Below are 21,714 nucleotides of genomic sequence, written 5' to 3' on the forward strand. Positions count from 1 at the left end.
TATCGATGATCCATGTTCGGCCTTGAGGAGAAGAGAGATTGGAAGAAACATTACCCACAAAATTTGCGGAAGGATTTGATGGGTTGAGCAAATCCAAGAGTTTTTGGTAGAGATCGGCAATGAGACCAGGTACCTGCGATCTCGTGGTGGAGGAAGAGACCTGGTGAGCCATGGGCAGTGGATTCGGCGGTGGTTTGCCGAGAAGAGATGGAGGAGACTTCGTGCGGGGTTCACGACCCGGAGCGTACCTGATGCGGCGCCAACACCTATCACGCGTATGGCCGTTCCGGCCACATTCCGATCATTTGAACGGTGGTCGTTGGGAGCCACTGGAGTGGGCGGCGAAGCTTTGAAGCTCTGATACAATGTTAAGAATTGAACACTTTATTTCTCCAATGTCTAAATTACAGTGTAAGGACATTAAAAATATATAGATACAGTCCTAGTCTTTCTATGGTAACTATTAAAAAGGAAATAATTACACTTGAATGACAAATTTCCTAAATAATTACAATTAAAAACAAATTGCCGAAGATCAATAGATTGCTAATTTGATGGGATTTGATTCTGTCAATAGTTTTCATTCTAGTGCCCGTTGTGGTGGAACATTTTGTTTATTATCTGTATCTTTGCATGGACAGATCCATTTAGTGCGCCAAAACAAAATTTTGAGTCTGGTGGGTGAAAATCCTCATGAGTATAGTTTTCTCTGTAAGGCTAAGAGATTATAAGTATTTGTTTTAGTGTTTGTACTTAATGTAACTCTTAGTTTATGTGTGCTTCTAGGTTTTAAACGAGGTTAATCACCAATTTTCAGCTGGGATGCAGGTCTGATAACCGCCTATATCTATATTCTGTTCATCTCTTTATAGTATTTGTCTTCTGTTTTCATTGCTGTATTTGCATTTGGTTGCAGACACTGGTGGTTATTCCCATTCTTCAGCATGGTGTTGTTCAACTTGGTTCTTCTTTATCTGTACGTCCTATTTATTTATTTAGGCAATGTACACAAACTCCTCAAACTGCCACTTGAGGAGTTGTGTATTTTCCTATTTATTTATTATTTGAGTTTGACACATGTAAGCCCTTTGGTTACATCTATGTTGTAAAATACCACAATGAACTTGTCTTGACATTTCAAATATAAAAATATTGCTTTTTAGGAACTATGATGACAGAATACACTTGGCCTGTAACATGTTTTGAGTCTACCCTTGAGCAACACTGCTAGGGACAACCGGTGTGCGAAACCGTGGAGGAATCAGCTGACGTGGCTTTAAGAAAGTCAGATTTTAGAACAAGAAAGTCATGATTATGAAATGTTGGGTCTGTGATGTTGGGTCAGATTTCAGAACTCCTATCCTCTACTTTCAGAATAAGCATCGCGTCTGATCTTGAAGAAACTTAGATTGTTGCCCATAAAACTTGATTTATACTTCACACTCCAACTCATATTCATCCCCTTTGATTTATACTTCACTCCCAACTTAGCTTCTTCATTTTTCCTGATGTTGTCATGGTAGCAATCAACTATTTAGAGAAAATATCACTCCCAACTATCTAATATTATCCCGAGTGATTGTCAAGAAAAAGGGAGGAAATAGAAGGAAGAAAGAAAACAACAGAAATCGAATCTCAAAATTATTTTTGTTCCACACTGAAGTTAACAAACACCTTTACTAATTAAAAGCATGGTTCCACTATCAAACTTCATTGCAACAGAACGAGAAATCTCAAGTATTATTACTTTTTCTTTATTTGAGTTTTCTTGGCAACTAGTCAGTTTGTACAAACGAGAAAGGCACCAGATAGATCCGATAGCATTAAACTTACCATATGGGGTCGAAAAGCATGGAAAAGGAAATTTAAGAATCCCAAAAAATAAAAAGTGTAAGGAACCAGAGCTCGAAAAGTCCAGAAATGGAAACGAAAACCGTTAAGCACTACAACAAAAGAGTAGAAAATAAACGTATAAAAGCGGAGGATAGGTCTGAAATGTTGGGTCTGCGATTAAGAAAGTCAGATTTCAGAACTCCTATCCTCCGCTTTTAGAATAAGTATCACATCTGGTTTGGGTCTAAGAGAAAAGCTGCAATTTTGGAAGAAGCTTGTTGTTTACTTTTGATGGATCAGTTGGCAGTGGTAAAGTAATGATATTCTTGTCAAAATCACACAGTTCTTTGTGAAAATTTTCAATGATTTTGGGGTTTATCCAAACGGAGAAGTGAGAACTATGAGGTTGGTAGCCGTGATTCTGAAATGAGAAAAAAGGGGAAGAAGGGGAAGATGAAGAATAGAAGATACATCATCGTTTCTATTTGGCCATGAGGGACGCGGTTTCCCTGTGGTTCCCCTGGCCAATTACAAATAGAATTTCTCATTTCCCATACTGCCATAGAATTGGCTTTTCTATTGAGGGTTCAAAGGTGTCCCCAAATGAGCATTCTGTTGGTTTGGTTGGCTAGTCAATTCAACTGGCATTCTGAACATAAGCAATTTATTTATTTTTTGATAGGTTAAAAGAAAACCAATTATTGGGGAAGTGCTGTAGATGTTTTTTGATTGAAAAATAGTCATCTTCTACTACGTCAAATGTAGTTAGGCCTGTGGTCAATCAAATAAATCTTATTGGTGAAGCATTTCCATTTTGTAGTTGAAAGAGGTAATAACAATTTTCTAATTATACTAAGGAGTAAATCACGGAAACAAATATGGAAACTAATATGGACAGCAGAGCTGTCCATTGACAGCCCCCCTCAAATTGATGTGGGTTAATCAACAAGCATCAATTTGCTACTTAGGAAGCAATGTCGATGATGAGTGAGAGCCTTGGTGAAGATATCAACAATTTGTAGTTTAGTGGAAATGTGTGGAAGAGTGATAACATAAGCCTCAAAGACTTCACGGATAGAGTGACAGTAGACTTCAATATGCTTTGTGCGCTCATGATAGACAGGATTGGTCGTGATCTGAATAGCACTTGTATTATCGGCGTGTAAAGGTGTAGGATCAGTCATAGAGAAGTCTAACTCGGCAAGCAAACCTCAAAGCCAAATAATTTTAGAACAAGCAAGAGATATTGCCCAGTACTCAGATTCTGTAGATAACTTAGAAACTCTGTCTTGCTTCTTACTCTTCCAGGAGATCAACACATCACCTAAGAACATGCACCAACCAGTGATGGAGCAACGTGTATTAGCACAACCAGCCCAGTTAGCATCGTTATAAGCAGCAAGATGAGGAGAATTGCCTGCAGGAAAGAATAAGCCACGGGCAGAAGTGCCCTGAACATAGCTTATGATCCTACAGACAACAGCCAAATGAAGATGACGAGGAGTCTGAAGAATCTGGCTGACTTACTGTACAATCAAAGAAATATCCGATCTAGTGATGGTGAGCTAGATAAGGCTACCCACCAACTTCCGATATAAATTGGGATTAGCAAGTAAGTCACCCTCCTTTTTGCGAAGCTTGACATTTAATTCTATGGGAGTATCGACAGAGGTAGCCTCCTGTAGTCCAGCTATAGCCACCAAATCACTAGCATACTTATGTTGATTGAGTGAAATACCAGAGGGACTACGATGCACCTCGAGACCAAGAAAACACGTGAGAGACCCAAGATCTTTCATATGAAAGGACTCTGAGATATGGGTTTTGAGTTGGACAAGTAAAGCAAAATTGGAACCAATGATCACAATATCATCAATATAAACCAAAAGGACAACAATACCCATGTTTGATTTTCGAAGAAAAAATGAAGTGTCATACTTGCTCTGCTTCAAGGAAAATTGTAATAAAGTGGTTCAAAATTTATCAAACCAGGCCCTCGTAGCTTGTTTGAGATCATAAAGAGAGCGATGAAGCTTACACACATTTGAGGTCGGAGAGGAAAACAATCCCGGTGGTGGCTTCATATAAATACACTCTTTAAGATCCCCGTTAAGAAAAACATTCTTGACATCAATCTGATGTAGTGGCCAATCATTGGAAGCAGCAAGAGCTATGATCGTATGAACAATGGTCATCTTAGCCACATGAGCAAATGTCTCCTCATAATTGACACCATATTCCTGATTATTCTGAAAGGCAACAAGCCGAGCTTTATAACGATTCAAACTTCCATCAGAGCGAACCTTGACTGAGTAAACCCATTTGCAACCCAGGGGAACTATAGTGGAAAGACAAGGCTCAAGTCCCAAATGTGATTGGCCTCTAGAGCGGCAATTTCTTCCTACGTAGCTTGTCGCCAACAGTCATGCTTGACAGCATGTGAGTAGCATGTGATAATATCAAAATTGGACAATGCAGCAGTAAGGTTTGAAATAGAATTACCAGATCAGACATCAGGTGAGCCACCGTAAGAGAATGTGGACAGGAGCATCTAGTATACACCATACCTAGTTTAAAGCGAGAATTGGCTTGATGAAGATCTGAGAACTACTGTTTAAAGGAGGGGAGAACCACAATAGAAGAAGAGGGCATAGAGGACACAGAAAAGAAATGTTGATTTTTAAAGAAAATAACATTCCTAGAAATACGTGTACGATGTAATGTACGATCATAGCAAATAAATCCCTTTTGACACACATTATATCTCAAGAATGCACATCTAACAGAATGAGCAAATAATTTATCTCGCTCATGAGGAGGTAAATGAACAAAACATACACAACCAAATATATGGAGATTATCGTAACTAGGTTGCTTAGCAAACAAGCGGAAATAGGGAGACTCCATGTGTAAGACTTGGGAAGGTAAATGATTAATCAAGTGAGTAGCGGCTTTCAGAGCCTGGACGAAGAACATGGATGGAACAAAGGATTCTAACAAGAGAGTACGTACCACATCAAGAAGATGACGATTTTTGCATTTGGCTACTCCATTATGTTGGGGAGTAGTAGGACATGAACGTTGATGAATAATACCTTTAGAAGCCAAGAATGCCTGAAACTCAGTAGACAAATATTCACCACCAGAATCTGTGCGTAATGTCTTAATACTCGCGAAAAATTGATTGTCAACATATGCTAAAAACTCAATGAAAGTATGAAAAACGCTAGATTTAGAGCAAAGAAAATAAACCAAAGTAAATTTGCTATGATCATCAATGAAAGTCACATAATATTTAAATTTTTCATGTGAACTAACTTGGGAAGGTCCCCAAACATCACTATGGATAAGATAAAAGCAGTGAGAAGCTCTACTAACATGCAAAGGAAATGAAAGAGTTTTGCTTTTACTAAGTTTGCAAGAATCACACTCGAAATAAAGAAGCACGTTCTTTATTACCAAGAAAACCAGAGTGCAATACATGAGATAAGATATCAGTATTGGGATGGCCTAAACGACAATGCCACACCATACTCAGATCGGGAACATTATTACAAGCAAAAGACTGAATAGAAGAAACTAGCGAAAGTGCTAGAACAGGCAAAAGTAGTGGAAACAGGCGCCCCACTTTAGGTCCTTTCGCGATCGGCTTCCCCTTTACCTGGTCCCACACAACACAACCATCACCAAAAAATTAACAGTACAATTGTTATCAACTAATTGACCAACAGAAATAAAATCGTGGAAAGCTGAGGAGCAAGTAACACATCATTGAACTTAGAAGAGGCATCTCTGACATCAGTCATTGACAGAGAATTGCCATTAGTAGTCTGAATGGCAGAGTGACCAACATAGGGCCGAACATGACACAGAGCAGTGGGATTATTCGTCATGTGATTAAAGGCCCCCGAGTCCACATACCAAGTTTAGTAGAATTTTTATCTTGGAACCCCATTGCCGATAATGCCAAAATGAGCATTTGTTGCACCATTTATAGTGTGCAGTAATTTGTTGCAGGAGGTGTAGGAACAGAGGAAGCACCTGAAGAAGAGCCATGTGCTGTAGAAGTTGCTGCTGGAGGGGCAATAATAGAAGTCTGAAATGCTTGGGCCTAACAATTATGAGGGGCGGATACGACATTCTTTGATAATGTGGCCCTTCTTCTTGCAACAAGAGTAGTATTTCTTAGAACAATTGCTAGTAATATGTCCATATTCCTTGCAGCAAAAATACTGCAAGTTTTTAGAATTCATAGGTGGTCCTCATCCTTGGGCAGCATAAGCCACAGTTGGCGTCCCTGAACTACCATGAGATTGCTCCAGAATAACTTGAGTACTAAGACGTTGTTCTTCACAAAGTAACTCACCAAAACAAATATAAAGAGAGGGAACAGGAGATCTTTCAGTACTGAGGAGCGAACATATTCATATTCCAGGAGTAGTTTCATAAGAAACTGATCATGTCGGCTAGTCTCGTGAAAATTCTGAATAGTCGAAAAAGGGCAACAGGAACATCTGTTGTAACCAAATCAGTATATTCATGCCAAAGAGTAAAAAATGCCGAGTAGTAGTCTTGGATTGAAAGACTACCATGTTGAAACATGGCAATCGCATGTTCCAACTGAAAGCGGCGAACATCATTAGCTTGATGATAACCCTTCTTCAAGTAATTCCACATGGATTGAGCAGAGCGATGAGCCCGCAAGTTGGTGACAATATGTGCTCCACCGAACCAAGAAGCCAGGACATGATCCGAGCATCAAGTACAGCCCATGAAGGAGAAGTCCCAAAATCCTTGGATTTGTCAGGATTGGATGTTTGGGCGACATCCATGCCATCAATATGACCCCAAAGATCTTTTCCTTTAAGGAAAAGGTCAAACTGAAATGCCCAAGTAGAGTAATTTGTGCCCGTAAACTTGACACACGGGTGTAGAGTCCATCACAACTAAATGAATCCCAAAAAAAACACAAAACAAACAGCAACGGAAATCAACATACCAAAAATAAAATGAGAGGTTTTGAAGTCACGAACCATGATTAAACCAAGAAGTCGAGAGCCACAAAATAATCAGACGAAGCCAAAAATCCCACGAGAAACAGAAATCCATAAACAGGAAAAAAACACTCATACCACAGTTCTGCTGCAAGAATAGAAAAACAAACCAAATAAAGCCCGAGAGAGTTGCTTCGATAACCACAACGATAAAGAACATGGTAGGACCCCATGCTTTGTGGCCCATGGCCAAGCCACTAGCCATGCCAGCCAGGTCAGCGCCCAGGCCATTCCTGGGCCATGTCAGCCACATGCCATCAACCTTGCCAACAATGTCAGCCATGCCCATGGCCCATGCCATGGGCTAGCCTAGCCTACCTATGGGTACATGCATGCCATGGGTCAACTTGGGCCCACATTGATTTGTCCTCCCTAAACACTTAGCCTACCTAAGTTCATCATCATCTTCATCATTCCATCACCCAAACATCAATCTTTTGTGGAAAGCCAAGCAAGTTGGCAAGGTCACTCGGTCATTATCCTCACCAAGGCAAGTTTGTGGTCCTTAGTGTTAGGAACAAGACCGGGGTCCCTAACAGAACAGCCGAAATCCCACCAGAAGCTAGATGCGATGGTACTAAAGGAACCAGAGGTAAATCGCAGAAAGCGGGTATCACCACCAAAAGGTTGCAACAACAACCACGAACGCACATAGACGCCAGAAACACCACCAAAGGGATGCTCCGACAGTCACCCAACCATAGAAAGTTTCGAAATATCGAGAGAAGTCTGCGTCGACAGCCACCCAACAATAGAGATTGCCAAAATCACTAGACCCGAAACGCAATTTCTGAAAGTCTCAAAAAAACTGAAGAAGACAAGAAAACTAGCAGACAGCTCTGATACCATGTCAAGATAAGTCAAACTATTGTGTGAATAGCCAAATGGTGGCCTTGTGATTTCTCTTTATTTTATAAACTGTACAAAGAATTCTATACATGGAAAGAACTACGTATATACTGATTCTATCCCTATACAATCTGTTAAATATTATGCTAATTATGAAGAGTAAATCAAGGAAACAAATATGGAAACAAGTATGGAAACAAATATGGACAGTAAAGCTGTCCATTGACAGAACGGCCATCAGCTATACATTGTTGCTGTTGCAAGCAGTATCTGGTGCAAAGCCCCTGCACAATATATTCATTAATAGAAAAAAGGTGAAATTTCTTCAAGTTTGAGAAATTTCATATTCCTAATGTGTTACAAATCATCTTTACATTTGCAAACCGTCTTCAAAAGCTACAGCATGTTTTTTGCGGGGAGGCACAGGGATAGAGCATCAGAAACTTTTTGCGAAATGGAGAACAGTGTGTTTGCTAGTCGTAGAAGGTGGGTTTGGGGTGAGAAACTTAGTTTTTTTTATTTAACCAAGCTCTTTTGGGAAATTGGCTATCTCGATAAGCTTACGAGGGAGAAAGTTTATGGAGGGTGCTTGTGGACACAAAGTATAGTAGCTTGGGTGGCAGTTGGTGTTCTTTTGAAATACATGAGTCTATTGGGTTGGGCATCGAAAGAACATTAGACAGGGTTGGGAGTTCTTTCGTCTTACTAGATTTGTGCTTGGAGATGGGTCCAAATCCGCTTTTGGCATGATGTGTGGTGTGATAATTAACCATTAAAAGACGCATTCTGGGAGTGGTTCCAAATTGCACAATTTAAGGATGCAGATTATTCTCTCCATTGGTGTGCTAATTTTGCTAGTGAGGCTTGGGAAGTGGATCTCTTCACGTCATTTTTTGATTGGTTGTATTTGCGTCGGGTCGTAAGCTACAGCGACGTTAGGTATGGGGCCATCTAAGAAAGGAGTGTACACCTTGAAGTCTTCGTTTTTTTTTTTTGTTTCCCCGATTTTTTTGCTGAATCACTGTGTAGTCTTTCTACAATGTTCTACGTCCTGATGATAAGACCTTTCTCTTGGAAGCTTATCCGGAGGAACGAGGCTCCCCTCGAGTGAATTTCTTGGTGTGGACAATGGATTGCGGAGGATTCTTACATTGGATAACTCAAGGAAGTGGGGTATTGTAGCAATCAATAGGTGTTGTGTGGTATTGTAGCAATCGATCAGTAGATCTCCTTCTCTTGCATTGCGAGGTTGCCAGTGCTTTATGGAACATGGTTTTTTGTCTATTTGGGATAGAGAAGGTTGGGGAAGATGACACCAGCTTGTTTGTTGTGATGTGTTTGGAGGGAAAAAAATGGCCGTAATTTTAGAGATTGCCATAAAAGGGTGTTGGGTCTAGTCCTTTCTTAATCTTCTGTACTTGGATATTGGGCCACAATGGTGTAGCATTTTTTTGTTTCTACTTTCCATGAATTTTAGCACTTTTTCCCTTTGCTAGTTAGGTGGATCTGGTGTATACTTGTGAATTTTTCATCCTCTTCAGTTATTAATACACTCTTCCATTATGAAAAAAAATTGTAATGACAACTAATATAATACCTGTGCTTGATTTCATGTTTCCATCTTGAAATTTCTAGTGCATTCTTCTATTTTGAAGTATCTGTCAGTTGCTTTCAAGTTCCCAAATTAAGATGTTTATACTTGTTGCTTCATGTGATACCCCATATGATATGGATAAGGGTAGGTGGTGTATGGGATCCCACATTGCTTGGGAAGGAGAAGTTCTTGCTCTTTATAAAGTTCTAGTGGAGCTCCAATTGTATCATTGACTAGTCCTTTTGGAGTATAGGCCATGTGATTTGGGCCTTCCATTGAGGCGTTACACTTCAGATCTTGGAGAACATTGGATTTGTGAATGACGTGAGAAGTTCGATCCTGCAATTAGGGTTTGCCCCTGGTGCTCTTTTATCTGACAACTATACAATGAAAGAATCTGCTGAGAAACTTGGGCTTCCAGTTAGTTTTGGAGTGCCTGTATCTGTGGACCCTTCTGAAAGTAATGTTTTGACAAATTCCTCGCCTTTGATGATTAACAACTGCAACCAGCAAAGCAATTCATCTCAGGCTTCAAGGCTTGTTGGTCAATCGGCTCATTCTCTAATAAGAGAGATTCAAAATAAAAAACCTCAACATCCTAACCAGACCCGAATGTTATCCAAGTCTTGTGATTACCATTGCCAAACAAAAGCTACTCCCATGATGGAACCAAACTTCTCTTTCAACAGCCAACTAGAGAATGAAGTCATTGGAGCTGAGGTGATCCCCTCAAATCCTGATGCATGGCTGAACTATTGGTTTTTTTTTCACAATTCAAGATCTCATATCAGTTGTCATTCTGATGTTCAAGATCACCTTAATAAGAACTCAAGTGCATTGAGTACCGTAAAAATGTCTCAACTGGGAACAAGTGGAGGTTTAACCCTTGATCCCTGTGTAGGTTCTGTTACTAGTTTGTCAGAAGAAAGTAAGTTACATGGTGAAGTCAATAATCATTCAAGGCCAAACTTAGATCCATGTTCTCTTCCCATTATAGATGGTGCAGCTGACTCATCTAAAACAGAGGGGGGTTTCTTTATATGGTCTGCCAGATCAATTAACTACTGGTCACATGATATCAGGAAAAATTCAAAGACATATTTCAGCAGTTGTGAAGCATAATCAAAATGAGTTGGCACCAAGGGAACTGAAGATAGATACTGATTTGTATCAAGCTGTTGAGATCCCGTACAACCATCCAGACAATCATATGTCTTTGATTGAGCATATCCCAGATCTTTTCGCTTGTTACCAGAACTGTGATAATGGAAATCAGACCCCATGTACAAATGTTAAACTTGAATATGCATGTGCCCAACCTCCATCAGCGGACGACTTATTTGATATTTTGGGCGTGGAATTTAAAAATAAACTACTTAAGGACGTCCAGAATAATTTCATTGCTAATGAGTCAGATGCAAATTCACAAAATATGGGTGAATCTTCATTGTTAAAGGCTATGCAGGAAGTTAGTGCAGATTTTTATTCGGTAATTGAAGCATTATCGGAGAGTGGTATCTTCTCTGGTATGGGAAGTGACCACCTTCTTGATGCTGTGGTCTCTGGGGCTCACTCTGCTTCCAAGCAGAGGTTAGATGATAATGTGTCTTGTAGGACAGCACTGACCAAGATCAGTAGCTTCTCTGTTCCTTGTAGTTCTCCCACCCATGGAGGGGTTAGAATGCCTGAACATGTGCAAAGGAAGTTATTTGACCTTTCTAAGCCTCTAGGAAATATGACGACTATAGAAACTAATTCTTTTAGACCCGTCTATAGCAAGGATGATGCTGGAAACCTTTCTCGAACGACTCCCATTTATGGGACTTACAGTTCATGGGTTGAGCAGGGTAATAATGTGAAGCGCAATTGTAGTGTGTTTTCGGCATATTCTAAGAAGCCGGATGAAATCAATAAATTAAACCGCAAAAGGCTTAAACCTGGGGAGAATCCAAGGCCCAGGCCAAAGGATCGCCAAATCATCCAGGATCGTGTGAAAGCGTTGCGGGAAATTGTGCCAAATGGTGCAAAAGTAATGATTATTGTTTGTTGTTGTTGTTGTTAGTAGTAGTAGTAGTAGTATTTTGTGTTTGTTTGTGTGTTGGATTTACTAATAATGCTTTTCTTTATTCTTTTAATGTGGTCTACAGTGTAGCATAGATGCCCTGCTTGAGGGCACCATCAAGCATATGCTTTTCTTGCAAAGTGTCACAAACCATGCAGACAAACTAAAACAGACAGGCGATTCCAAGGTTTGGGCAGTATCAACTTTCTTTACCCTTTGTCTATCTTTTTGTGAAGCCTGTGTGTGGTGTTAGTGGGAAAATCTGGTCTTCATTTGCATGGCAAAATTTTGTCACGTGCAATGGCACGGGGAGCAGGGCTTAGTTTCCCCCAAGTAGTGTTGTGAATTTTTTGTTGGTGCTGCATAATGATGCCACGAATATTGTTTAGAACTTTACATGAACTAATTTAAACTGTGAATCTTAGAGCTGGAATTACTCTCTCACCATCAATTTTTTACACTATTCTATGCTCTAAACAAAGACAAATATATTGGGAGTCTTCTGATGGAATTTCCTTGCCTGAAATGCACAGATTGTTAGTAACGAAGGTGGACTGCTTTTGAAAGACAATTTTGAGGGAGGAACGACTGGGCATATGAGGTTGGCTCACAGTCCATGGCCTGTCCCATCACAGTTGAGGATCTGAATCAACCTCGTCAGATGCTTGTGGAGGTAGTGACTGACCATTTTACCAACCTCAGACTTGTCTAATTTCTAAAGGACTGATCAATTTTTTTTTTTTTTTTATTCCTTTTGTATTCTTACAGATGCTTCTTGAAGAACGGGGTTTCTTTTGAGAAATAGCTGAAATAATCAGAGGATTGGGTTTGGCCATCTTGAAGGGGATGATGGAAGCTCGGAGTGACAAAATATGGGCATGTTTTGCAGTTGAGGTAATATTGTAAACAATAGACTTGCCATTATCCCATTGTTAGTCAACTTTTATTTGCACGTAAGTGGCGGTACATGTGTATTATATTGAGGAAAAAGTATGGTTGGCCTTGTAAGCCATGTAGAATCCAATATCTATGCTTCTCTGGAAGGTGGGAGGGGTAGGGTTTGTGAGGTTGAATCGGTATAGTTGGGGGCAGGTACCCTAACCTATAGATTACAGTACAGGGCTCTTAGTACTAGGGCTGTATTCGAGCCGAGTTTGGCAAGTTGAGACTGTTCAAGCTTGGCTCGATTTCTAGAAAATCCAGCTTGGGCTTAGCTTGACTTGATTAGAGAAGTTTTTTAAGTTTTTTATTTTCTTATTTTTCAATAAATATATATATAATAAAGGAAAAAAATGAGATAATAAATTAGATGAATCAGAATTGCAATTTTTTTTTTGGTTCTAGTCAAATATCAAAATCGTACTAATAGAATATTACAATTTGTACTTATGATTATATATATATATATATGCAAAAGCACATATATATTAATATATATATATATATATATTCTTAATATATATTGTTACTTAATAGACTATATACATATAATAACGACATTTATATAACATATTTTTATTAATTTATATGTGCATATTCTAAGATATAGGAGCGAGCTTACGAGTGAAGTTGAGTTTTGTACAGGTTGTATCGTTTAATAGTCTATTATAATTTCATGTTCACGGTTAATTGAATCGAGCACAAGCCGAGTTTAGTGAGTAGGCACCATTTGGTTAGTCTTTATGCTCCTTGATTTGCAAATGGTAAACCTGTTTAACTGATGCTCCCAAGAATCATCACTAGAATGTTGTAGCTGGGGGGAAAATCTCTTCCTGAGAAAGAAGGCATGAAACTTGACATGCTTCTTTTGTGAAAAGGAAGAAACCTCATCACTCCTCCATTACGTCCACAATGTACAACATTATAGATCTAGTTCTCTTAGACATCTAGTCAACTATGTCTAATCCAAGTTACTAAGCTCTCTTATAGATCTAATATACCTGGATTTTACTCCGAGGATGGCACCATTTATGTTTTATGTTTAGAAAAATTCTATACATAAGTCTTACACTCATGCACACCACTTAAAAATATGTGAATTTATTCTTTTATCCTCATACTTCATGAAATATGAAATATGAGGATAAAAGAGTAAAATTACATATTTTTTAAATGGTATGCAGAGTGTGGGACTTATGTGTAGCATAACTCTTATGTTTATAGTTGTGAATTCACAAGACCTAGCATCATACCTAAGGCAGATGGATACACCATGCAGAGATGCCATCCTATGGCTGGTGGAGTCCCATCAGTGCATAAGGATGTCCTTACCTCATTATGGTCTAGCCTTCCTCACTCCACAACCATTCTTCAAACAACACTTGGTTTGAAGGCGCAAATCACTGACATTGCCTAGAGAGCCAATTGTGTCCCAATAGAACAGGTCATATTCGAATTCATTATTCAAACACTCTAGATAGGATTTCTTTCTTCTCTCAAGAAGAACTTTACTTGACTAATATATAGTTAACAAGCCAGACGAATGGAGAACATGTAGAAGCTGGAAGCAGTGGGAAGCAGAAACAGAAATGGAAGGGGAAGGAAGATTTGTTAGTTGAAATGTTAGTGATACGTAGTCGTTTTGCATTGTTGTGTTAGTCAGGAAGTGTATAAGGAACACGGCGTCGTTTGAATAAGTGAGTAATTAGTGAAACAGTGTCATTGGAAGTTAGGGATTTTAGTTGTTGTAGAAACAATAGGATGCGTTTTAATTCAATTCTATAAACCACAAGTTGGGTAGAGGACAACTTTGGAAATCAGTTACAATTTTCCCTCCAATTCTCTCTCTTTCTCTTCTTGAATTCTTCTCTCTAGTTCTTGGTTTCTGGACATTGACTACCTCGAAATAGTGAGATTACAAGGGGCTCATTACAATTGGTATCAGTTGTCAGTGTGCCATGGCAGAAGGTATACGATCCTATGCCTAAGTGGTCGATGCAGTTATTCATTTGTGGCACTGCAACAAGAACGACAGCAGAAAAGGCTTGAAGATACGATTGCAATATTGATTCAGCAACAAGAAGCAGCAAGGAATGATAGGGAGACTCAGGAAAAATGATTTTCTGAATTACTACAGCAAATCTCAAGACTCTCTACTAGTAGTTCTGATGGCCATGTTCAGTTACCTAGAAACTTTCAGGAAGAGTGTCCTAATGGTGATGTTAACGAAGTTGTGGTTGAAGTACTGCATTGGGAGTTTGGTGATTGAGGTTTTCATAAAGGCATTAAATTGGATTTTCCAAGGTTCGGGGGCAAGAATCCCTCTGCATGGATTTACAGAGCGAATCAATATTTTCTTTATCATCAAGTTCATCCTGGTTAGAGGATTTTCTTCGCGCCTTTTCACATGGACAAGGAGTCTTTGATCTGGTTTTAGGATGCAAGTGATGCTGGAGCTTTTCATTCTTGGGAAGAGTTTGCTAGAGCAGTGCAAGTTCAATTTGGATCATCTGCTTATGATGATCCAATGGAGGCTTTAACAAGATTAAGGCAGGTATGTCAGAAAGAAAAAAATTAAGTTATTTTTTAAGTGGCTTGCTGGATGAAATTAGATTGTCAGTGAGGATGTTGAATCCTCCTTCTCTGAAGGATGCTTTTGGTTTAGCAAAAATTCAAGAGCAATATATCTGGAGTACAAAAAAATCCTGGAAAGGTGGTTTTATTGATTCACACTAGAGTTCTGTTGAAGGGTCTGTTCTAGAAATGGTCCTATATGATCCATTTTGGGCACACCTAAATCCTTACAACAGCAAAACTTATCAAAAAAAATTTGATGCTTAGATGCAAGAAAGAAGAAAGAAAGACCTTTGTTATTTTTGTGATGATAAGTAGCAACCAGGCCACAAATGTGCCAAACCAAGGCTTTACTTAATGGAAGGTATGGAGGTTTTTAGTAGCCTCGAAAATGAAGAAGTGGATGGTGAAGCTATGCTTGATGATACTATTAAGGAGGTGGATGTGCATGCTGATATTGCCTCCATTTCATTACAAGCCATTGTTGGTGCACCTAATCCTAAGACCATGAGAGTATTGGGGCATATTAATAAGAGAAGAGTTGTAATTTTCATTGATACAGGCAGTACCCACAATTTATCCACAGCAATTGTATCTCAATGCAATTTGTCTGCAATAACAGAAAAACCTATCCATGTGAGGGAGGCCAATGGTGATATGTTGACTAGTAAAGGCACAACTTCAGGAGTTGGGGTTGCAATACAAGGCACTATGTTTACAATTAATTTCTTTGCCTTAGAATTGGGAGGATGTGATGTAGTGTTGGGCATTCAGTGGCTGCTTTCCTTAGGTCTTGTGCTTTGGGACTTTGTATCATTGAAGATGAGTTTTTCTTATGAAGGGAAGCAGATGTGTCTTCAAGGACTTATGTGTGCCACTAATCTGATGGATAACAAAGAACTTTCAGCTATTACAAAAGTGGGCAATAAAGGAGTGTGGTTACAATTATATCTTCTGAAAAAAATTTACCTCAACCTGCTGTGTGGGAGGAAGTTTTTGAGCTTGTACAGAAGTATAACAAGGTTTTTGAGGAACCTAAAGGGCTGCCTCCAATGAGATCTAGAGATCATCAGATTGTGCTTAAAGAAGAATCAATACTAGTCAGTGTTCGACCTTACAGGTATCCATACTTTCAAAAGATAGAAATTGAAATGATAGTTGCTTAGTTGTTGAAGTCTGGAGTGATTAGACCAAGTTAGTCCCCATTTTCATCTCCAGTTTTGTTGGTTAGGAAGTCAGATGGGTCATGGAGAATGTGTATAGACTACAGGGTCTGAATGAAGCCACCATAAAAGATAAATACCTATTCCAGTCGTGGATGAGCTTTTAGATGAGCTATTTGGTTCTACTGTATTCTCCAAGTTAGATCTCAAATCAAGCTACCATCAAATTAGAATGAAAGCTGTAGATGTTCATAAAACAGCTTTTAGAACACATGAGAGACATTATGAGTTCCTTGTTATGCCATTTGAACTCACTGATGCTCCCTCCACATTTCAGTCACTCATGAATGATGTGTTCAGACCATTCTTGAGACATTTTTTCATTGTTTTCTTTGATGATATTTTGGTGTATAGTAAGGATTGGCAGTCTCATTTGTCTCATTTAACAACTGTGTTGAAGACTTTGGAGAAGAATCAATTGTTTGCAAAACAGTCCCAATGTCATTTTGCTTGTATTGAAATTGAATATTTGGGCCACTTGATTTCTAAGGAAGGTGTCAGGATAAAGAAGTTAGCAGCTATGTTAACTTGGCCTATCCCCAAAAATGTGAAGTCCTTGAGGGTTTTTTGGGATTAACAGGTTACTACAGGAAGTTCATCAGGAGTTATGGTTAGGTAGCAGCTCCTTTGACTTTATTGTTGAAGAAAGAAACCTTTCATTGGTTTGCAAAAGCAACAAAAGTATTTGAGCAGTTGAAGAAGGCTGTGACTAGTCGTCCAGTACTTGCCTTACCTGACTTTTCACATAAATTTATCATCGAGTGTGATGCTTGTGGAGTGGGTGTAGATGCAGTTTTGATGCAAAACCAACAGCCTATAGCTTTTCTAAGTCAGGCTTTAAAGGGGAAGAATTTACTCCTTTCCACATATGAAAAGGAGTTATTGGCTTTGGTTATGGCTGTAAAAAAGTGGCGCCCTTATTTGCTTGGAACTGCTTTTGTTGTCAGAACAGATCACCACAGTTTAAAATACCTTCTAGAATAGAAGGTGGGAACAATGCCCAACAAAAATGGATCTCAAAGTTGCTTGGTTATGAGTTTTCCATTGAGTTTAAGAAGGGAGTTGATAATAGAGTTGTTGATGCATTATCCAGGATTGAATTTTCTGATAAACCTGGATCAATATCTGTTATTTCTTTCCCTACTCCAACTTGGTTGGAGGAAATTAAACAAGCTTACATGGTTGATGATGTGGCCCAACAACAGCTCAAGTCCTTACAAAGTGGATTGTCTTCCACTTTTGCCATCTCTCTAAGGCAAGCAATACATTCGAGAATGTGATACCTATCAGAGGAATATTAGAAAATGTTCATCCTTCTGGTCTCCTTCAACCCCTACCTGTTCCTCACAAATATGGTCTGATTTGTCTATGGATTTCATATAAGGGTTAACTAATTCTGGTATTCATGCATTATGGCAGTGGTTGATAGACTGTCAAAGTATTCTCATTTCATGCCTCTAAAACACCCTTTCAGAGCTGTCAAGGTAGCCTCATTGTTCTTTGACAATGTCTTTAAACTTCATGGCATGCCATAGACCATAGTGTCTAATAGAGGTGCCACTTTTACTAGTTCCTTTTGTAAGGAACTCTTTAGATTGCAAGGAGTCACACTTTCTTACTCATCTGCTTACCATCCTCAAAGTGATGGGTAGACTGAAGCTGTAAATAAGTGTGTTGAGCACTTTTTGGAATTTTTTTCTGGTGAGAAGCCTAGGCAGTGGGCTGAATCAAAGTTTTGAATACTATTTTGGTCAAGGTACTGGAACGAAATATTTTGGTATTGATACCGTTTTGTATACCATTTCAGAATGATCTATATATAAATAAATTATATATAAACTATATTATAAAATAACAACAAAATAAATCATAAACTCAATAATACTACTCAATACAATGAACTCAGAGTCTATAAGAAGGTGACAATAACAGCCTCCTCTGTCTTAACTAATTATTGCTATCTTTTATTTTTTCCTTTTCAATTCACTCAAAATTAAAGAAAGATCGTATCCTTTTTGGGCATTGGCGTTGATTTTAATTTATAATCAAGTGATTCTAAAATAATTAGAATTTGTTGGGGGCAATAAAAGTCAAATCTAACGGTCAAAGTTCGTACTTTAACAGAAAAAGAAGAAAGCAAGGCTAACTACCTAGCTATTACGTTAGAATTAGAAAAAGAAAACTAAAGATATAAAAAGAATCCAGAGGATTTTAAAAAGTACCCGCCTTGCCTTGCAGTATGCTAGAGGGATGAGACAGTTGAGAGGACTGCAGATTGCACAGAGAGAGGTTTCGATTTGAACTTATCAGCGATTTTAAGAAAAAATCCCTACTCTTTTACTTTAATTACAGAATTGTCCTCCAGCCATATATATTGAACCACTGAATCCGAAATTTTCGTACTGGCCAAAACATGAAATATCGGCAGAAATTGACTGAAACAATCTGGTACGGTCGAAATTTGACCCGGTACAAAACGTAACCCTCTCTCGTGCCGGTTACTATTCCGACATGGCAAATACCGACCGTTTTGACTAGTACAAAACGATTTTAAAAACTTTGAGCTAAATGGTTGACTCTTGCTGAATGGTGGTATAATACTACTTTTCATGCTTCAACTAAGTTGACCCCTTATGAGGCAATGTATGGCAGGCCTCCTACAAAACTACACCTTTATATTCCAGGCATTACAGCTAACCAAGCAGTGGAAGACTTATTGAAGTCCAGAGATCAAATTCTGTTGATTCTCAAGCAGAACTTGGAAGAAGCTCAAGATAGAATGAAGACTCAGTATGATAGAGGACATATTGAAAGGGCATTTTCAGTTGAGGATTGGGTGTATTTGAGACTACAGCCTTATAGACAGTAGTCTTTGGCTGTTAGGCAAAATTTCAAATTATCCCCAATGATTTTTTTGCCCTTTTCAGGTGACACAAAATATTGGCACAGTTGCTTACAAGCTAGATCTTCCTCAGTATACATCAATTCATCCAGTTTTTCATGTTTCCTGTTTGAAGAAGAAATTGGGTCAACACATTTCACCTCTTTCTACACTACCTCCAGTTGACATACATGGAGAATTGCTACCAGAACCTGAGCTCATCTTACAACGAAGAACTAGAAAAACTGACAACAGACCTGTGGTGGAGGTTCTTGTTAAGTGGCAAGGGGCTTCAACAGAAGATGCAACCTAGGAATCTTATTGGCAGTTGAGGGAGAAGTTTCCTCACCTTGTGGACAAGGTATTCTGAAGGGGAGGGGTATGTCACGAGCAAGTAGAAGCTGGAAGCAGTGGGAAGCAGAAACAGAAATGGAAGGGGAAGGAAGATTCATTAGTTTTGTTAGTTGAAATGTTAGTGATGCATAGTCGTTTTGCATTGTTGTATTAGTCAGGAAGTGTGTAAGGAACACGGTGTCATTTGAATAAGTGAGTGATTAGTGAAACAATGTCGTTGGAAGTTAGGGATGTTGTTGTAGAAACAATATGGTTCGTTTTAATTCAATTCTATAAAACGGAAACCACGAGTTGGGCAGAGGCCAACTCTAAAAATCAGTTACAATTTTCCCTCCAATTCTCTCTCTCTTCTTGAATTCTTCTCTCCTTTCTCTCTCTAGTTCTTGGTTCCTGGAGGTTGACTACCTCGAAACAGTCAAATTACAAGGGGCTCGTTACACAACAGTTCCTTATCATTTGCTTGATGTAACTACTAAAACCAATTGCAAAGATGCCAAAGAAGAATGGAATTCCACTTTGTTCGATCTACTTTCAGTTTTCACAATGAAAAGTTGAACCAAGTAAAATCTGCATCTGCATCTTCTGCAAATGCATATCATCAAAAACTTGAAAAAAGTTAGATTATTAAATTAATAAAAGAATTTACAATACCACTTCTAAAAAATGATGAGCCTTTTCCAAAGCCACAACATCAGAATTTGTCAGTCCTTCAAGCCTAGTTGGGGGTGGGATTTGTTGAAATAATTCCCTCTTACTTCCCAGTGCGCCCTATCTCAACTCACTGGACTAGTGAATGTAAGAATGAAAAAAGTCCCTTAGACTAACTTCCACCTATATATGTTTCCATTGACCTTTTGTTACTTATAAAAAACTAACATGAACATTGACCTATGATCCCTTAACTTTTTCGAAGTTTTATGTTTGCACAGCTTACTATGTCCTTTAAGGATGTTTGGAATGTTTTTAGTGCTACTTTTTTCCCATAATGTACCTCCTACATTTAACTAGTAATTTCCTTCACTTTTCATATTCAGACAAATAGGGACATAGCGAGGATGGAAATATTCTTGCCGTCGGTTCGGCTTTTAGAGCAAAATGCGAAGGTCAGCGCGGGTCCACCACTCCTTTCCCCAATCTGTCCCTATACCTGCAACTGGAAGGCCCTGTAGCTTGCAATGAAATGCCTGCTGTACAGTTTCTTGGCATGGATATGTTGAGAGTTGGATCTGTATTTGCTTGCTATAATTAACATTGATTCCGGTCTAGGATACAGAGTGGGTATTTTAACCAGTCTTTTGTCTCCCTCAAGCTGTATTATGACTGATGGTTGGAGGGAGGGGGAGGACTTATTTTTTCTAGTGATACGCTTCTCAAGAAGGTTAGCAAGCATGTTAAGCCATGGTATTGGTGGCCTCTGGGTTTATTTAATTTAAAATGATGCTTATTTTGTATGATGGGATTAGAGGTCGTAATATATGGCATGACAATGACACGAAATAAACGGGTTTGAGTTTGATACAAATAGGTTTGGGTCAAAACGAGTTGACCTAATAAGATATGATTAATAAATGGGTCAATTGTTAATCAACTCACAAAACCTACAATTAACCCATATAACACAAATAAATTTTATTTTCAAATTTTATAGATGTTTAGTCTTATATGGTTTTTTGGTTCTTGGGCTATGCCTATTCTTTAAAAAAAAAAAAAAAAAAAAAAAAAAAAAAAAAATGATATTAATATTAGTATTTGACTACGTTATATCTGAAAGTATTAATTTTTTTTTGTTAATATGTAATTTTATTTTATGAAAATATTAGTTTTCTTATGTATTATTGGTTTGGATATTGTTAATAAAATATTTTATCCTGAATTCAGTTGTAATTTTGAATTATTTATATATTTATTCTTGTATTATACATAAAATTATATTAATTGAGTTAAAAAATAAATATACAGATTGGCTCAATCCATATATTTGAAATGGATTAAATAGGTTGAAGCGGGCTTACGGTTTAAATAGGTCGTGTCCAGATTAACTCAATAAAAATTAATTACAAAATGAGTTAAGTGGGTTGTGTTGTAGTACCCATTAATTAAACAGGTCAGTTTAGGGTTCAGGTTGAGTTACATAGTTTAATACTTATAAATTGACACAACATGAATTGGTACCCATACATGGGATTAGGACATTGGGTTTTCAGATTGTATAGAAGGTGAAACAGAGGTGGCGTTAGAAAAATGATTTGCCTTAAATTTTTTAAATTTTCTTTTTCAGTGCCTCCTCTAGATTATCTTGGTAATATATTGTTTAAGTCTACACAGAAATTTTATACAAGAAAGTTACAAAA

The 21,714-nt window shown here is 38.3% G+C and overlaps 1 pseudogene; it reads left to right on the plus strand.

Moving 5' to 3' along the window:
- The first annotated feature begins 170 nt into the window (after positions 1-170).
- LOC121240854 lies at positions 171-20,542 on the plus strand (annotated as a pseudogene).
- Positions 20,543-21,714: the final 1,172 nt, after the last annotated feature.

Source organism: Juglans microcarpa x Juglans regia, chromosome 7S, assembly GCF_004785595.1.
Source record: "Juglans microcarpa x Juglans regia isolate MS1-56 chromosome 7S, Jm3101_v1.0, whole genome shotgun sequence".
NCBI lineage: Eukaryota > Viridiplantae > Streptophyta > Magnoliopsida > Fagales > Juglandaceae > Juglans > Juglans microcarpa x Juglans regia.